At 42.3% G+C, this 17970-nt stretch overlaps 1 protein-coding gene across 1 annotated transcript in view; it reads right to left on the bottom strand.

Annotated features, from left to right (window-relative positions):
- LOC137317199 (polyribonucleotide 5'-hydroxyl-kinase Clp1-like) overlaps positions 1-15596 on the bottom strand; it is a 95752-nt gene extending 80156 nt beyond the window's left edge. Inside the window, 1 exon segment of the mRNA XM_067980734.1 lies at positions 15533-15596. The gene's annotated coding sequence lies outside the window, so the exon portion shown is untranslated.
- Positions 15597-17970: the final 2374 nt, after the last annotated feature.

Below are 17970 nucleotides of genomic sequence, written 5' to 3'. Positions count from 1 at the left end.
TTATGTACAGACTGTGTATATCCCACCTCCTCTCTCTCCCTGTGTATATTTTATGTACAGAGTGTGTATATCCCACCTGCTCTCTCTCTCTCCCTGTGTATATATTATGTGCAGACTGTGTATATCCCACCTCCTCACTCTCCCTGTGTATATATTATGTACAGAGTGTGTATATCCCACCTCCTCTCTCTCTCTCTGTGTATGTGATGTACAGAGTGTGTATATCTCACCTCCGCTCTCTCCCTGTGTATATATTATGTACAGAGTGTGTACATCCCACCTCCTCTCTCTCTCCCTGTGTATATATTATGTACAGACTGTGTATATCCCACCTCCTCTCTCTCCCTGTATATATTATGTACAGAGTGCGTATATCTCACCTCCTCTCTCTCTCTGTATATTTTATGTACAGAGTGTGTATATCCCACCTCCTCTCTCTCTGTATATATTATGTAGAGACTGTGTATATCCCACCTCCTCTCTCTCCCTGTATATATTATGTCCAGAGTGTGTATATCCCACCTCCTCTCTCTCCCTGTATATATTTTATGTACAGAGTGTGTATATCCCACCTCCTCTCTCTCTCTCCCTGTGTATATATTATGTGCAGACTGTGTATATCCCACCTCCTCACTCTCCCTGTGTATATATTATGTACAGAGTGTGTACATCCCACCTCCTCTCTCTCTCTCTCTGTGTATATTATGTACAGAGTGTGTATATCCCACCTCCTCTCTCTCTCTCTGTGTATATTATGTACAGAGTGTGCACATCCCACCTCCTCTCTCTCCCTGTGTATATATTATGTACAGAGTGTGTATATACCACCTCCTCTCTCTCTCCCTGTGTATATATTATGTACAGACTGTGTATATCTCACCTCCTCTCTCTCTCTCTCTGTATATTTTATGTACAGAGTGTGTATATCCCACCTCCTCTCTCTCTGTATATATTATGTACAGAGTGTGTATATCTCACCTCCCCTCTCTCCCTGTGTATATATTATGTACAGACTGTGTTTCTCCCACCTCCTCTCACTCTCTTTGTGTATATATGTAGAGACTGTGTATATCCCACCTCCTCTCTCTCCCTGTATATATTATGTCCAGAGTGTGTATATCCCACCTCCTCTCTCTCCCTGTGTATATATTATGTACAGAGTGTGTATATCCCACCTCCTCTCTCTCTGTATATTATGTACAGAGTGTGTATATCCCACCTCCTCTCTCTCTCTCTGTGTATATTATGTACAGACTGTGTATATCCCACCTCCTCTCTCTCCCTGTATATATTATGTCCAGAGTGTGTATATCCCACCTCCTCTCTCTCCCTGTATATATTTTATGTACAGAGTGTGTATATCCCACCTCCTCTCTCTCTCTCCCTGTGTATATATTATGTGCAGACTGTGTATATCCCACCTCCTCACTCTCCCTGTGTATATATTATGTACAGAGTGTGTATATCCCACCTCCTCTCTCTCTCTGTGTATGTTATGTACAGAGTGTGTATATCTCACCTCCGCTCTCTCCCTGTGTATATATTATGTACAGAGTGTGTACATCCCACCTCCTCTCTCTCTCTCTCTGTGTATATTATGTACAGAGTGTGTATATCCCACCTCCTCTCTCTCTCTCTGTGTATATTATGTACAGAGTGTGCACATCCCACCTCCTCTCTCTCCCTGTGTATATATTATGTACAGAGTGTGTATATACCACCTCCTCTCTCTCTCCCTGTGTATATATTATGTACAGACTGTGTATATCTCACCTCCTCTCTCTCTCTCTCTGTATATTTTATGTACAGAGTGTGTATATCCCACCTCCTCTCTCTCTGTATATATTATGTACAGAGTGTGTATATCTCACCTCCCCTCTCTCCCTGTGTATATATTATGTACAGACTGTGTATATCCCACCTCCTCTCACTCTCTTTGTGTATATATGTAGAGACTGTGTATATCCCACCTCCTCTCTCTCCCTGTATATATTATGTCCAGAGTGTGTATATCCCACCTCCTCTCTCTCCCTGTGTATATATTATGTACAGAGTGTGTATATCCCACCTCCTCTCTCTCTGTATATTATGTACAGAGTGTGTATATCCCACCTCCTCTCTCTCTCTCTGTGTATATTATGTACAGACTATGTATATCCCACCTCCTCTCTCTCCCTGGATATATTATGTGCAGAATGTGTATATCCCACCTCCTCTCTCTCCCTTTGTATATATTATGTACAGAGTGTGTATATCTCACCTCCTCTCTCTCCCTGTGTATATATTATGTACAGAGTGTGTACATCCCACCTCCTCTCTCTCTCTCTCTGTGTATATTATGTACAGAGTGTGTATATCTCACCTCCTCTCACTCTCTCTCTGTATATTTTATGTACAGAGTGTGTACATCCCACCTCCTCTCTCTCTGTATATATTATGTACAGAGTGTGTATATCTCACCTCCTCTCTCTCCCTGTGTATATATTATGTACAGAGTGTGCATATCTCACCTCCTCTCTCTCTCTCTCTCTGTGTATGTTATGGACAGAGTGTGTCTTTCTCACCTCCTCTCTCTCCCTGTGTATATATAATGTACAGAGTGTGCACATCCCACCTCCTCTCTCTCTCTGTGTATATTATGTACAGAGTGTGTATATCCCACCTCCTCTCTCTCTCTCTGTGTATATTATGTACAGAGTGTGCACATCCCACCTCCTCTCTCTCCCTGTGTATATATTATGGACAGAGTGTGTATATCCCACCTCCTCTCTCTCTCCCCGTGTATATATCATGTACAGACTGTGTATATCCCACCTCCTCTCTCTCTCTCTGTATATATTATGTACAGACTGTGTATATCCCACCTCCTCTCTCTCTCTGTGTATATATTATGTACAGAGTGTGTATATCCCACCTCCTCTCTCTCTCCCTGTGTATATATTATGTACAGACTGTGTATATCCCACCTCCTCTCTCTCCCTGTGTATATATTATGTACAGAGTGTGTATATCCCACCTCCTCTCTCTCTCCCTGTGTGTATATTATGTACAGACTGTGTATATCCCACCTCCTCTCTCTCCCTGTATATATTATGTACAGAGTGTGTATATCTCACCTCCTCTCTCTCTCTGTATATTTTATGTACAGAGTGTGTATATCCCACCTCCTCTCTCTCTGTATATATTATGTACAGAGTGTGTATATCTCACCTCCTCTCTCTCCCTGTGTATATATTATGTACAGACTGTGTATATCCCACCTCCTCTCACTCTCTTTGTGTATATATGTAGAGACTGTGTATATCCCACCTCCTCTCTCTCCCTGTATATATTATGTCCAGAGTGTGTATATCCCACCTCCTCTCTCTCCCTGTATATATTATGTACAGACTGTGCATATCCCACCTCCTCTCTCTCCCTGTGTATATATTATGTACAGACTGTGTATATCCCACCTCCTCTCTCTCCCTGTATATATTATGTACAGAGTGTGTATATCTCACCTCCTCTCTCTCTCTCTCTGTATATATTATGTACAGACTGTGTATATCTCACCTCCTCTCACTCTCTCTCTGTATATTTTATGTGCAGAGTGTGTATATCTCACCTCCTCTCTCTCCCTGTGTATATATTATGTAGAGTGTGTATATCTCACCTCCTCTCTCTCTCTCTCTGTATATTTTATGTACAGAGTGTGTATATCCCACCTCCTCTCTCTCTCTCCCTGTGTATATATTATGTGCAGACTGTGTATATCCCACCTCCTCACTCTCCCTGTGTATATATTATGTACAGAGTGTGTATATCCCACCTCCTCTCTCTCTCTGTGTATGTTATGTACAGAGTGTGTATATCTCACCTCCGCTCTCTCCCTGTGTATATATTATGTACAGAGTGTGTACATCCCACCTCCTCTCTCTCTCTCTCTGTTTATATTATGTACAGAGTGTGCACATCCCACCTCCTCTCTCTCCCTGTGTATATATGATGTACAGAGTGTGTATATCCCACCTCCTCTCTCTCTCCCTGTGTATATATTATGTACAGACTGTGTATATCCCACCTCCTCTCTCTCTCTCTGTATATATTATGTACAGACTGTGTATATCCCACCTCCTCTCTCTCTCTGTGTATATATTATGTACAGAGTGTGTATATCCCACCTCCTCTCTCTCTCCCTGTGTATATATTATGTACAGACTGTGTATATCCCACCTCCTCTCTCTCCCTGTATATATTATGTACAGAGTGTGTATATCTCACCTCCTCTCTCTCTCTCTCTGTATATTTTATGTACAGAGTGTGTATATCCCACCTCCTCTCTCTCTGTATATATTATGTACAGAGTGTGTATATCTCACCTCCTCTCTCTCCCTGTGTATATATTATGTACAGACTGTGTTTTTCCCACCTCCTCTCACTCTCTTTGTGTGTATATGTAGAGACTGTGTATATCCCACCTCCTCTCTCTCCCTGTATATATTATGTCCAGAGTGTGTATATCCCACCTCCTCTCTCTCCCTGTATATATTATGTACAGACTGTGTATATCCCACCTCCTCTCTCTCCCTGTGTATATTTTATGTACAGAGTGTGTATATCCCACCTGCTCTCTCTCTCTCCCTGTGTATATATTATGTGCAGACTGTGTATATCCCACCTCCTCACTCTCCCTGTGTATATATTATGTACAGAGTGTGTATATCCCACCTCCTCTCTCTCTCTGTGTATGTGATGTACAGAGTGTGTATATCTCACCTCCGCTCTCTCCCTGTGTATATATTATGTACAGAGTGTGTACATCCCACCTCCTCTCTCTCTCTCTGTGTGTATATTATGTAGAGTGTGTCTCTCCCACCTCCTCTCTCTCTCTCTGTATATATTATGTACAGACTGTGTATATCCCACCTCCTCTCTCTCCCTGTGTATATATTATGTGCAGAGTGTGTATATCCCACCTCCTCTCTCTCTCCCTGTGTATATATTATGTACAGACTGTGTATATCCCACCTCCTCTCTCTCCCTGTATATATTATGTACAGAGTGCGTATATCTCACCTCCTCTCTCTCTCTGTATATTTTATGTACAGAGTGTGTATATCCCACCTCCTCTCTCTCTGTATATATTATGTAGAGACTGTGTATATCCCACCTCCTCTCTCTCCCTGTATATATTATGTCCAGAGTGTGTATATCCCACCTCCTCTCTCTCCCTGTATATATTTTATGTACAGAGTGTGTATATCCCACCTCCTCTCTCTCTCTCTCCCTGTGTATATATTATGTGCAGACTGTGTATATCCCACCTCCTCACTCTCCCTGTGTATATATTATGTACAGAGTGTGTATATCCCACCTCCTCTCTCTCTCTGTGTATGTTATGTACAGAGTGTGTATATCTCACCTCCGCTCTCTCCCTGTGTATATATTATGTACAGAGTGTGTACATCCCACCTCCTCTCTCTCTCTCTCTCTGTGTATATTATGTACAGAGTGTGTATATCCCACCTCCTCTCTCTCTCTCTGTGTATATTATGTACAGAGTGTGCACATCCCACCTCCTCTCTCTCCCTGTGTATATATTATGTACAGAGTGTGTATATACCACCTCCTCTCTCTCTCCCTGTGTATATATTATGTACAGACTGTGTATATCTCACCTCCTCTCTCTCTCTCTCTGTATATTTTATGTACAGAATGTGTATATCCCACCTCCTCTCTCTCTGTATATATTATGTACAGAGTGTGTATATCTCACCTCCCCTCTCTCCCTGTGTATATATTATGTACAGACTGTGTTTCTCCCACCTCCTCTCACTCTCTTTGTGTATATATGTAGAGACTGTGTATATCCCACCTCCTCTCTCTCCCTGTATATATTATGTCCAGAGTGTGTATATCCCACCTCCTCTCTCTCCCTGTGTATATATTATGTACAGAGTGTGTATATCCCACCTCCTCTCTCTCTGTATATTATGTACAGAGTGTGTATATCCCACCTCCTCTCTCTCTCTCTGTGTATATTATGTACAGACTATGTATATCCCACCTCCTCTCTCTCCCTGGATATATTATGTGCAGAATGTGTATATCCCACCTCCTCTCTCTCCCTTTGTATATATTATGTACAGAGTGTGTATATCTCACCTCCTCTCTCTCCCTGTGTATATATTATGTACAGAGTGTGTACATCCCACCTCCTCTCTCTCTCTCTCTGTGTATATTATGTACAGAGTGTGTATATCTCACCTCCTCTCACTCTCTCTCTGTATATTTTATGTACAGAGTGTGTACATCCCACCTCCTCTCTCTCTGTATATATTATGTACAGAGTGTGTATATCTCACCTCCTCTCTCTCCCTGTGTATATATTATGTACAGAGTGTGCATATCTCACCTCCTCTCTCTCTCTCTCTCTGTGTATGTTATGGACAGAGTGTGTCTTTCTCACCTCCTCTCTCTCCCTGTGTATATATAATGTACAGAGTGTGCACATCCCACCTCCTCTCTCTCTCTGTGTATATTATGTACAGAGTGTGTATATCCCACCTCCTCTCTCTCTCTCTGTGTATATTATGTACAGAGTGTGCACATCCCACCTCCTCTCTCTCCCTGTGTATATATTATGGACAGAGTGTGTATATCCCACCTCCTCTCTCTCTCCCCGTGTATATATCATGTACAGACTGTGTATATCCCACCTCCTCTCTCTCTCTCTGTATATATTATGTACAGACTGTGTATATCCCACCTCCTCTCTCTCTCTGTGTATATATTATGTACAGAGTGTGTATATCCCACCTCCTCTCTCTCTCCCTGTGTATATATTATGTACAGACTGTGTATATCCCACCTCCTCTCTCTCCCTGTGTATATATTATGTACAGAGTGTGTATATCCCACCTCCTCTCTCTCTCCCTGTGTGTATATTATGTACAGACTGTGTATATCCCACCTCCTCTCTCTCCCTGTATATATTATGTACAGAGTGTGTATATCTCACCTCCTCTCTCTCTCTGTATATTTTATGTACAGAGTGTGTATATCCCACCTCCTCTCTCTCTGTATATATTATGTACAGAGTGTGTATATCTCACCTCCTCTCTCTCCCTGTGTATATATTATGTACAGACTGTGTATATCCCACCTCCTCTCACTCTCTTTGTGTATATATGTAGAGACTGTGTATATCCCACCTCCTCTCTCTCCCTGTATATATTATGTACAGACTGTGCATATCCCACCTCCTCTCTCTCCCTGTGTATATATTATGTACAGACTGTGTATATCTCACCTCCTCTCTCTCCCTGTGTATATTTTATGTACAGAGTGTGTATATCCCACCTCCTCTCTCTCCCTGTGTGTATATTATGTACAGAGTGTGTATATCCCACCTCCTCTCTCTCTCTGTATATTATGTACAGAGTGTGTATATCCCACCTCCTCTCTCTCTCTCTGTGCATATTATGTACAGACTATGTATATCCCACCTCCTCTCTCTCTCTGTATATATTATATACAGAGTGTGTGTATCCCACCTCCTCTCTCTCCCTGTATATTATGTACAGAGTGTGTATATCCCACCTCCTCTCTCTCTCTCTGTATATTATGTACAGAATGTGTATATCCCACCTCCTCTCTCTCTCTGTATATATTATGTACAGAGTGTGTATATCTCACCTCCTCTCTCTCTCTCTCTCTGTATATTATGTACAGAGTGTGTATATCCCACCTCCTCTCTCTCTCTCTCTGTATATATTATGTACAGAGTGTGTATATCTCACATCCTCTCTCTCTCTGAATATATTATGTACAGACTGTGTATATCTCACCTCCTCTCTCTCTCTCTGTATATTATGTACAGAATGTGTATATCCCACCTCCTCTCTCTCTCCCTGTGTATATATTATGTACAGAATGTGTATATCCCACCTCCTCTCTCTCTCTGTATATATTATGTACAGAGTGTGCATATCCCACCTCCTCTCTCTCTCTCTCTGTATATTATGTACAGACTATGTATATCCCACCTCCTCTCTCTCTCTGTATATATTATGTCCAGAGTGTGTATATCCCACCTCCTCTCTCTCCCTGTATATTATGTACAGAGTGTGTATATCCCACCTCCACTCTCTCTCTCTGTATATTATGTACAGAATGTGTATATCCCACCTCCTCTCTCTCTCTGTATATATTATGTGCAGAGTGTGTATATCTCACCTCCTCTCTCTCTCTCTCTCTCTGTATATTATGTACAGAGTGTGTATATCCCACCTCCTCTCTCTCTCTCTCTCTGTATATATTATGTACAGAGTGTGTATATCTCACATCCTCTCTCTCTCTGAATATATTATGTACAGACTGTGTATATCTCACCTCCTCTCTCTCTCTCTGAATATTATGTACAGAATGTGTATATCCCACCTCCTCTCTCTCTCTCTCTGTATATATTATGTGCAGAGTGTGCATATCTCACATCCTCTCTCTCTCTGAATATATTATGTACAGAGTGTGCATATCCCACCTCCTCTCTCTCTCTGTATATTATGTACAGAATGTGTATATCCCACCTCCTCTCTCTCCCTGTGTATATATTATGTCCAGAATGTGTATATCCCACCTCCTCTCTCTCTGTATATATTATGTACAGAGTGTGTATATCTCACCTCCTCTCTCTCTCTCTGCATATATTATGTACAGAGTGTGTATATCCCACCTCCTCTCTCTCCCTGTGTATATATTATGTACAGAATGTGTATATCCCACCTCCTCTCTCTCCCTGTGTATATATTATGTACAGAGTGTGTATATCTCACCTCCTCTCTCTCTCTCTGTATATGATGGACCGAATGTGTATATCCCACCTCCTCTCTCTCCCTGTGTATATATTATGTACAGAATGTGTATATCCCACCTCCTCTCTCTCTGTATATATTATGTACAGAGTGTGTATATCTCACCTCCTCTCTCTCTCTCTCTCTGTATATTATGTACAGAATGTGTATATCCCACCTCCTCTCTCTCCCTGTGTATATATTATGTACAGAATGTGGATATCCCACCTCCTCTCTCTCTGTATATATTATGTACAGAGTGTGTACATCTCACCTCCTCTCTCTCTCTCTGTATATATTATGTACAGAGTGTGTATATCCCACCTCCTCTCTCTCCCTGTGTATATATTATGTACAGAATGTGTATATCCCACCTCCTCTCTCTCCCTGTGTATATATTATGTACAGAGTGTGTATATCTCACCTCCTCTCTCTCTCTCTGTATATTATGTACAGAATGTGTATATCCCACCTCCTCTCTCTCCCTGTGTATATATTATGTACAGAATGTGAATATGCCACCTCCTCTCTCTCCCTGTGTATATATTATGTACAGAATGTGTATATCTCACCTCCTCTCTCTCCCTGTGTATATATTATGTACAGAATGTGTGTATATCCCACCTCCTCTCTCTCTCTCTGTATATATTATGTACAGAGTGTGTATATCCCACCTCCTCTCTCTCTCTCTGTATATATTATGTACAGAGTGTGTATATCTCACCTCCTCTCTCTCTGTATATATTATGTACAGAGTGTGTATATCTCACCTCCTCTCTCTATCTCTCTCTCTGTATATTATGTACAGAGTGTGTATATCCCACCTCCTCTCTCTCCCTGTGTATATATTATGTACAGAATGTGCATATCCCACCTCCTCTCTCTCTGTATATATTATGTACAGAGTGTGTATATCTCACCTCCTCTCTCTCTCTCTGTATATATTATGTACAGTGTGTGTATATCCCACCTCCTCTCTCTCTCTCTGTATATATTATGTACAGAGTGTGTATATCCCACCTCCTCTCTCTCGCTGTGTATATATTATGTACAGAGTGTGTATATCTCACCTCCTCTCTCTCTCTCTGTATATATTATGTACAGAGTGTGTATATCTCACCTCCTCTCTCTCTCTCTGCATATATTATGTACAGAGTGTGTATATCTCACCTCCTCTCTCTCTCTCTGTATATATTATGTACAGAGTGTGTATATCTCACCTCCTCTCTCTCTCTCTGCATATATTATGTACAGAGTGTGTATATCTCACCTCCTCTCTCTCTCTCTCTCTGTATATATTATGTACAGACTGTGTATATCCCACCTCCTCTCTCTCTGTATATATTATGTACAGACTGTGTATATCCCACCTCCTCTCTCTCTGTATATATTATGTACAGAGTGTGTATATCCCACCTCCTCTCTCTCTCTGTGTATATATTATGTACAGAGTGTGTATATCCCACCTCCTCTCTCTCTCTATATATTATGTACAGAGTGTGTATATCCCACCTCCTCTCTCTCTCTGCATATATTATGTACAGACTGTGTATATCCCACCTCCTCTCTCTCTCTATATATTATATACAGACTGTGTATATCTCACCTCCTCTCTCTCTCTGTGTATATTATGTACAGAGTGTGTATATCCCACCTCCTCTCTCTCTCTCTGTATATATTATGTACAGAGTGTGTATATCCCACCTCCTCTCTCTCTCTCTGCATATATTATGTACAGAGTGTGTATATCTCACCTCCTCTCTCTCTCTCTCTGTATATATTATGTACAGAGTGTGTATATCTCACCTCCTCTCTCTCTCTCTCTCTCTTTATATATTATGTACAGAGTGTGTATATCTCACCTCCTCTCTCTCTCTCTGTATATATTATGTACAGAGTGTGTATATCTCACCTCCTCTCTCTCTCTCTCTCTCTTTATATATTATGTACAGAGTGTGTATATCTCACCTCCTCTCTCTCTCTCTCTCTCTTTATATATTATGTACAGAGTGTGTATATCCCACCTCCTCTCTCTCTCTCTGCATATATTATGTACAGAGTGTGTATATCTCACCTCCTCTCTCTCTCTCTCTGTATATATTATGTACAGAGTGTGTATATCTCACCTCCTCTCTCTCTCTCTCTCTCTTTATATATTATGTACAGACTGTGTATATCTCACCTCCTCTCTCTCTCTCTGTATATATTATGTACAGAGTGTGTATATCCCACCTCCTCTCTCTCTCTCTGTATATATTATGTACAGAGTGTGTATATCTCACCTCCTGTCTCTCTCTCTGTATATATTATGTACAGAGTGTGTATATCTCACCTCCTCTCTCTCTCTCTCTGTATATATTAAGTGCAGACTGTGTATATCCCACCTCCTCTCTCTCTCTGTATATATTATGTACAGACTGTGTATATCCCACCTCCTCTCACTCTCTGTATATATTATGTACAGACTGTGTATATCTCACCTCCTCTCTCTCTCTCTGCATATATTATGTACAGAGTGTGTATATCTCACCTCCTCTCTCTCTCTCTGTATATATTATGTACAGAGTGTGTATATCTCACCTCCTCTCTCTCTCTCTCTGTATATATTATGTACAGACTGTGTATATCCCACCTCCTCTCTCTCTGTATATATTATGTACAGACTGTGTATATCCCACCTCCTCTCACTCTCTGTATATAATATGTACAGACTGTGTATATCTCACCTCCTCTCTCTCTCTCTGCATATATTATGTACACAGTGTGTATATCCCACCTCCTCTCTCTCTCTGTCTATATTATGTACAGAGTGTGTATATCTCACCTCCTCTCTCTCTCTCTCTGTATATATTATGTACAGAGTGTGTATATCCCACCTCCTCCCTCTCTCTCTGTATATTTTATGTACAGAGTGTGTATATCTCACCTCCTCTCTCTCTCTGTATATATTATGTACAGAGTGTGTATATCTCACCTCCTCTCTCTCTCTGTATATATTATGTACAGAGTGTGTATATCCCACCTCCTCTCTCTCCCTGTGTATATATTATGTACAGAGTGTGTATATCCCACCTCCTCTCTCTCCCTGTGTATATATTATGTACAGAGTGTGTATATCCCACCTCCTCTCTCTCTCCCTGTGTATATATTATGTACAGAGTGTGTATATCCCACCTCCTCTCTCTCCCTGTGTATATATGATGTACAGAGTGTGTATATCCCACCTCCTCTCTCTCTCTGTATATATTATGTACAGAGTGTGTATATCTCACCTCCTCTCTCTCTCTCTCTCTGTATATATGATGCAGTGTGTGTATATCCCACCTCCTCTCTCTCTCTGTATATATTATGTACAGAGTGTGTATATCCCACCTCCTCTCTCTCTCCCTGTGTATATATTATGTACAGACTGTGTATATCCCATCTCCTCTCTCTCTCTGTATATTATGTACAGAGTGTGTATATCTCACCTCCTCTCTCTCTCTCTCTCTGTATATTATGTACAGAATGTGTATATCCCACCTCCTCTCTCTCCCTGTGTATATATTATGTACAGAATGTGGATATCCCACCTCCTCTCTCTCTGTATATATTATGTACAGAGTGTGTACATCTCACCTCCTCTCTCTCTCTCTGTATATATTATGTACAGAGTGTGTATATCCCACCTCCTCTCTCTCCCTGTGTATATATTATGTACAGAATGTGTATATCCCACCTCCTCTCTCTCCCTGTGTATATATTATGTACAGAGTGTGTATATCTCACCTCCTCTCTCTCTCTCTGTATATTATGTACAGAATGTGTATATCCCACCTCCTCTCTCTCCCTGTGTATATATTATGTACAGAATGTGAATATGCCACCTCCTCTCTCTCCCTGTGTATATATTATGTACAGAATGTGTATATCTCACCTCCTCTCTCTCCCTGTGTATATATTATGTACAGAATGTGTGTATATCCCACCTCCTCTCTCTCTCTCTGTATATATTATGTACAGAGTGTGTATATCCCACCTCCTCTCTCTCTCTCTGTATATATTATGTACAGAGTGTGTATATCTCACCTCCTCTCTCTCTGTATATATTATGTACAGAGTGTGTATATCTCACCTCCTCTCTCTATCTCTCTCTCTGTATATTATGTACAGAGTGTGTATATCCCACCTCCTCTCTCTCCCTGTGTATATATTATGTACAGAATGTGCAGATCCCACCTCCTCTCTCTCTGTATATATTATGTACAGAGTGTGTATATCTCACCTCCTCTCTCTCTCTCTGTATATATTATGTACAGTGTGTGTATATCCCACCTCCTCTCTCTCTCTCTGTATATATTATGTACAGAGTGTGTATATCCCACCTCCTCTCTCTCCCTGTGTATATATTATGTACAGAGTGAGTATATCTCACCTCCTCTCTCTCTCTCTGTATATATTATGTACAGAGTGTGTATATCTCACCTCCTCTCTCTCTCTCTGCATATATTATGTACAGAGTGTGTATATCTCACCTCCTCTCTCTCTCTCTCTGTATATATTATGTACAGACTGTGTATATCCCACCTCCTCTCTCTCTGTATATATTATGTACAGACTGTGTATATCCCACCTCCTCTCTCTCTGTATATATTATGTACAGAGTGTGTATATCCCACCTCCTCTCTCTCTCTGTGTATATATTATGTACAGAGTGTGTATATCCCACCTCCTCTCTCTCTCTGCATATATTATGTACAGACTGTGTATATCCCACCTCCTCTCTCTCTCTATATATTATATACAGACTGTGTATATCTCACCTCCTCTCTCTCTCTGTGTGTATTATGTACAGAGTGTGTATATCCCACCTCCTCTCTCTCTCTCTGTATATATTATGTACAGAGTGTGTATCTCCCACCTCCTCTCTCTCTCTCTGCATATATTATGTACAGAGTGTGTATATCTCACCTCCTCTCTCTCTCTCTCTGTATATATTATGTACAGAGTGTGTATATCTCACCTCCTCTCTCTCTCTCTTTATATATTATGTACAGAGTGTGTATATCTCACCTCCTCTCTCTCTCTCTGTATATATTATGTACAGAGTGTGTATATCTCACCTCCTCTCTCTCTCTCTCTCTCTGTATATATTAAGTGCAGACTGTGTATATCCCACCTCCTCTCTCTCTCTGTATATATTATGTACAGACTGTGTATATCCCACCTCCTCTCACTCTCTGTATATATTATGTACAGACTGTGTATATCTCACCTCCTCTCTCTCTCTCTGCATATATTATGTACAGAGTGTGTATATCTCACCTCCTCTCTCTCTCTCTGTATATATTATGTACAGAGTGTGTATATCTCACCTCCTCTCTCTCTCTCTCTGTATATATTATGTACAGACTGTGTATATCCCACCTCCTCTCTCTCTGTATATATTATGTACAGACTGTGTATATCCCACCTCCTCTCACTCTCTGTATATAATATGTACAGACTGTGTATATCTCACCTCCTCTCTCTCTCTGCATATATTCTGTACACAGTGTGTATATCCCACCTCCTCTCTCTCTCTGTCTATATTATGTACAGAGTGTGTATATCTCACCTCCTCTCTCTCTCTCTCTGTATATATTATGTACAGAGTGTGTATATCCCACCTCCTCCCTCTCTCTCTGTATATTTTATGTACAGAGTGTGTATATCTCACCTCCTCTCTCTCTCTGTATATATTATGTACAGAGTGTGTATATCTCACCTCCTCTCTCTCTCTGTATATATTATGTACAGAGTGTGTATATCCCACCTCCTCTCTCTCCCTGTGTATATATTATGTACAGAGTGTGTATATCCCACCTCCTCTCTCTCCCTGTGTATATATTATGTACAGAGTGTGTATATCCCACCTCCTCTCTCTCTCCCTGTGTATATATTATGTACAGAGTGTGTATATCCCACCTCCTCTCTCTCCCTGTGTATATATGATGTACAGAGTGTGTATATCCCACCTCCTCTCTCTCTCTGTATATATTATGTACAGAGTGTGTATATCTCACCTCCTCTCTCTCTCTCTCTCTGTATATATGATGCAGTGTGTGTATATCCCACCTCCTCTCTCTCTCTGTATATATTATGTACAGAGTGTGTATATCCCACCTCCTCTCTCTCTCCCTGTGTATATATTATGTACAGACTGTGTATATCCCATCTCCTCTCTCTCTCTGTATATTATGTACAGAGTGTGTATATCCCACCTCCTCTCTCTCTCTCTCTCTGTATATATTATGTACAGAGTGTGTATATCCCACCTCCTCTCTCTCCCTGTGTATATATTATGTACAGACTGTGTATATCCCACCTCCTCTCTCTCCCTGTGTATATATTATGTACAGACTGTGTATATCCCACCTCCTCTCTCTCTCTCTGTATATATTATGTACAGACTGTGTATATCTCACCTCCTCTCTCTCCCTGTGTATATATTATGTACAGACTGTGTATATCTCACCTCCTCTCTCTCCCTGTGTATATATTATGTACAGACTGTGTATATCCCACCTCCTCTCTCTCCCTGTGTATATATCATGTACAGAGTCTGTATATCTCACCTCCTCTCTCTCTCCCTGTGTATATATTATGTACAGACTGTGTATATCTCACCTCCTCTCTCTCCCTGTGTATATATTATGTTCAGACTGTGTATATCTCACCTCCTCTCTCCTCTTCAGTCCCCTCTTTGCCCTGACAACCGTCTCTAGGCTGGTGACCTTTCACCCCTCACTTCCCCCAAAGAGAAATGTTTAATTCTTGCTTTTGTTTTTTGATTTAAATTTTCCCCCAGGGGTTTCAATCCATTGATCATCAATTTAAAAATGTTTCTGTTGGCTTTTTATATTAAAAAAACAAACCGTTTGCCGTCACGTGATGCCAAAACCTTTCACTTCCGCCTTGATCCCCTCCCCTTCACTTCCGCCTTGATACCTCCCCTTCACTTCCGCCTTGATCCCCTCCCCTTCACTTCCGCCTTGAGCCATTTGGTTCTTAACCCCGCCCCCTTTTAAAGGAAAAGGGATTTAAATAAATCCTCCAAACTTTTATTTTGATTTGTCACCCCTTTAATTTTTTTTTTATTCCCACTGGAGTTTGAGTAAAACCTGATGTTTAAAAAAATTAAATTATATTTATTTAAAATATTGGAGCGCTCGAGCCAATCGGAAGGCTGCTTGTTTGAACCCCACTTAATGTGATGACATCACCGCCCCCCCCAGCGCACTTGAAGCGATGACGTCACCCGCAAGCACACGTGAAGCGATGATGTCACCCGCTAGCACACGTGAAGCGATGACGTCACCCGCAGGCACACGTGAAGCGATGACGTCACCCGCAAGCACACGTGGATCGATTACATCACCCGCACGCACACGTGAAGGGATTACATCACACCTGCAAGCACACATGAAGCGATGACGTCACCTGCAAGCACACGTGAACTGATTACATCACCCGCAAACACACGTGAAGTGATTATATCACCCGCAAGCACACGTGAAGTGATTACATCACCCGCAAGCACACGTGGAGCGATTACATCACCGCCCCAAACACACGTGAAGTGATTACATCACCCGCAAGCACACGTGAAGTGATTACATCACCCCCACAAGCACACATGGATCGATTACATCACTCCCGCAAGCACACGTGAAGTGATTACATCACCCCCGCAAGCACACGTGGATCGATTACATCACTCCCGCAAGCACACGTGGAGTCATTACATCACCCCCCATAAGCGCACGTGAAGTGATGACATCACCCCCGCAAGCACACGTGAAAGTGATGACATCACTCCCGCATGCACACATGGATCGATTACATCATCCCCGCAAGCACACGTAAAGCGATTACATCACCGATGCAAGCACACGTGAAGCGATGACATCACCCCCGCAAGCACACGTGAAGTGATGACATCACCCGCTGGCAGCTTGGCCGTAGTTCAGTTTTCGTGTTAAATCAGTAACTTTCTTTCTCCCCCTCCCCTCGGGTTTTTTTAGTCGCAGGGGAAGAGACGGCACGGATTAAACTGAGAATTTTCTTTTTTAAATGGGGGCCTCGAAAAGAAACCGTCCAGCCAAAGAGGGAGGTTTTAAGGAGCGTCTTAAAGGAGGAGAGAGAGAGACGGAGAGGTTTAGGGAGGGAATTCCAGAGCTCGGGGGGCCCCGGGCAGCTGAAGGCACGGCCGCCAATGGTGGAGCGATGGGAATCGGGGGGGATGGACAAGAGGGCGGAATTGGAGGAGGGCAGAGATCTCGGAGGGTCGTCGGGGGCTGGAGGAGGTTAGAGAGATAGGGAGGGAGGGGTGAGGGGCCATGGAGGGATTTGAACAGGAGGATGGTGAGAATTTTAAAATCGAGGCGTTTACGGACCGGAAGCCAATGTGGGTCAGTGGGTAATATCAATAGTAATATTACATTATTCCAACAAGAGAGAGTCTAACCACCTCCCCTTGACATTCAACGGCATTACCATCGCCCAATCCCCCACCATCAACATCCTGGGGGTCACCATTGACCAGAAACTTAACTGGACCAGCCATATAAATACTGTGGCTACAAGAGCAGGTCAGAGGCTGGGTATTCTGCGGCGAGTGACTCACCTCCTGACTCCCCAAAGCCTTTCCACCATCTCCAAGGCACAAGTCAGGAGTGTGATGGAATACTCTCCACTTGCCTGGATGAGTGCAGCTCCAACAACACTCAAGAAGCTCAACACCATCCAAGATAAAGCAGCCCGCTTGATTGGCACCCCATCCACCACCCTAAACATTCACTCCCTTCACCACCGGTGCACCGTGGCTGCAGTGTGGACCATCCACAGGATGCACTGCAGCAACTCGCCAAGGCTTCTTCGACAGCACCTCCCAAACCCGCGACCTCTACCACCTAGAAGGACAAGGGCAGCAGGCACATGGGGACAACACCACCTGCACGTTCCCCTCCGAGTCACACACCATCCCGACTTGGAAATATATCGGCCGTTCCTTCATCGTCACTGGGTCAAAATCCTGGAACTCCCTTCCTAACAGCACTGTGGGAGAACCTTCACCACACGGACTGCAGCGGTTCAAGAAGGCGGCTCACCACCA

The sequence above is a fragment of the Heptranchias perlo genome, unplaced genomic scaffold, assembly GCF_035084215.1.
Source record: "Heptranchias perlo isolate sHepPer1 unplaced genomic scaffold, sHepPer1.hap1 HAP1_SCAFFOLD_603, whole genome shotgun sequence".
NCBI lineage: Eukaryota > Metazoa > Chordata > Chondrichthyes > Hexanchiformes > Hexanchidae > Heptranchias > Heptranchias perlo.
Note: the sequence above shows the minus strand (reverse complement) of the source record. Positions and strands in the feature narration are given on the sequence as shown.